Source organism: Anneissia japonica, unplaced genomic scaffold (assembly GCF_011630105.1).
Source record: "Anneissia japonica isolate Jap-2015-1 unplaced genomic scaffold, ASM1163010v1 scaffold288168_len69601_cov126, whole genome shotgun sequence".
Lineage (NCBI taxonomy): Eukaryota > Metazoa > Echinodermata > Crinoidea > Comatulida > Comatulidae > Anneissia > Anneissia japonica.
This window is the reverse complement of record NW_022714620.1, coordinates 2,784-5,000: the sequence shown is the minus strand read 5'-3', so window position 1 is coordinate 5,000 and position 2,217 is coordinate 2,784. Positions and strand designations below refer to the sequence as shown.

The 2,217-nt window shown below is 33.7% G+C and overlaps 1 protein-coding gene across 1 annotated transcript in view; it reads left to right on the top strand.

Moving 5' to 3' along the window:
• Positions 1 to 1,232, top strand: part of LOC117109075 — a 17,248-nt gene extending 16,016 nt beyond the window's left edge. Inside the window, exon 16 of the mRNA XM_033251318.1 lies at positions 1 to 1,232. This exon is cut by the window's left edge and continues 960 nt beyond it. The gene's annotated coding sequence lies outside the window, so the exon portion shown is untranslated.
• Positions 1,233 to 2,217: the final 985 nt, after the last annotated feature.

Here is a 2,217-nt window from a genome sequence, read left to right as displayed (position 1 = left end):
CACGCTCTCCGCCGACTGCTTTGGTGACGCTGATTGGTCAGTCGAATCAGGGAATGTTCCCGATTGCGTCGGGGACAGCTGCGCAGTGCAATTATTGCATTGAAAACGCTGCGACTGTGTAGCGATTCTATGGAAACCAAGCTTCAGATAATTCAAATGTGAATGACATCTTCCTGTTCTTTGTTTTGATTTCTGTTTTGTTAGCCTTCTTAATAATTAATTGTGTAAATAATAGAAATTGTGACAATGTTCACCCAGAGTAGATTAATGATCAAGAGCAACAGAAATTGGTAGAACATTATTGATACACAAGCTTTCGTCGTGCATGCAGTGTGGATGTAATGAACAATATCGTACTGAAAGATGTAAAAAAATGTGTGATTGAATGAAATTGACATCGGTTTAGAGATTATGATTTCAATTCTAGTTGTATTTAATTGGTTAAGGTGGGCTGTAATTTGAGAGAAATATTCATTAGAGTGGAGGGTAGTTAGCGATGGCTTTGATTATACAAGTAACGACACGTACTTATATAATTAAAAAAAACTCTGGTGCAAAATGCATTTGCAATATTTTGCGTTTTAATTCTCATTACCTGTGATATATATTTTTGTATATTTATCATTATCAGTTCTTGGATGTATAGTATTATCAGTGTTATTTGTTTTAATGTACTTTTTCCTTAATTCTAAGTTTTCAAATGCATTTTATATGGCTTGACTTGTGCTAATAAATTATTATAAATATATGTTTTATAGTATTATAGTATTATATAAGTTTATATAATATATAAACTTTATATCCCTGAATAAAGCAGAAAACGAAGGAACTTAAGTTTTGAGCGTTTGACTATCACTGTAATCTTGTTCACAATGAAACACGATGGAAAATTGTGTCAGAGATTGTCGGGGCCTGCCATTCTTTCCCCCCCCCCCACCCCACCTCACCCCTCAATCTTGCTTTAAAAGTGTTGTTCTATATGTTTGGAAGATAAGGTCTTCCACCATCTCCAATTAACATTGGGCTGTTGGCCTGATGTGAAGGCTTCCTTGACCCCTGTCTCAAACCAATCGGTTCCACGGTTAGAAGTTTAGTCTCATCAAAACTGACGCTGTGATCCCGGAAACTCAATGTTAATATGTTTATGAGACTCCAGCGAATCTAGTACTAGTATTTCTTATAAGATTCCGTTTTGTTAGTTCCATATACTTAAGACAAAAAACGAATTAACATGACCCCCCCGTTAAGGATTTATGATTTTTTAAGTATTGGCCTCTGAAAATATGGTCAAAATGCTATGTTATTTCTGTTGGTTACGCTTTGCTGCTACTGCAGCGTGAAAAAGACGTATTTCACAACAATTGATAAAGGACTTTTTTCATTGATATGGCTATCGGTGGGGACGCTAAAGGAGGCGGGGTGGAATAAACAAATATAAAAAAATATTATTTAATTATGTAATGTTCGTTTAACCACCACATTGTTTCATTAAATTATTTGTGTTAATAATAATGATAATAATAATAATAATAATCATATTAATAATAATAATAATAATAATGACGATGATGATGATGACGATGATGATGATGGTGATGATGATGATGATGATAATAATAACTACCCTACACTGTTGCACAGTGTTTCCATTGCAATGGCTGCAAAATTAGCCGAAACAATCGGTTGAGATTTTCTTCCACCAGATTGACAAAGACGTACTGTTATGAGTTTTTTTTTTTTTTGTTTCTTTTTTTAAAGAGCAATTCTATTTTATATAAATTTTCTATTAGTTAAATTTACATTTAAAAATAAAATGAGAAAACAGAAGAGGATCCAGTATGTTTCGTTAGGGGTACGTGTTGGATAGAGGGATGCTAAAAATATTATGGTTGGGGCTGAGGTATAACATTTAAAAAAAAGTATGGCACTTTTATAGCTGGATGCTCTCTTATACCCTTTAAAGTGTCTTAGTTTGTATTGCACAGACGTTTTTATCACCATGGTTATCAGTCATCAAAGTAAATCTATGAAGTAAGATTGTTAAAATGTTATTAAATATATCGAATTGGCTCTTCATACAGGGCTCAGATGATTGACACTCCCAAAAGGCCTATTACAAGTTCAGTTTTACTAAATATCCTTATAAGGAAAGAGACCATGCCATCCTCATGTTCAGAGTGCTTGGAAATATAGTGCGAACATGTTAAGAACGTGTCA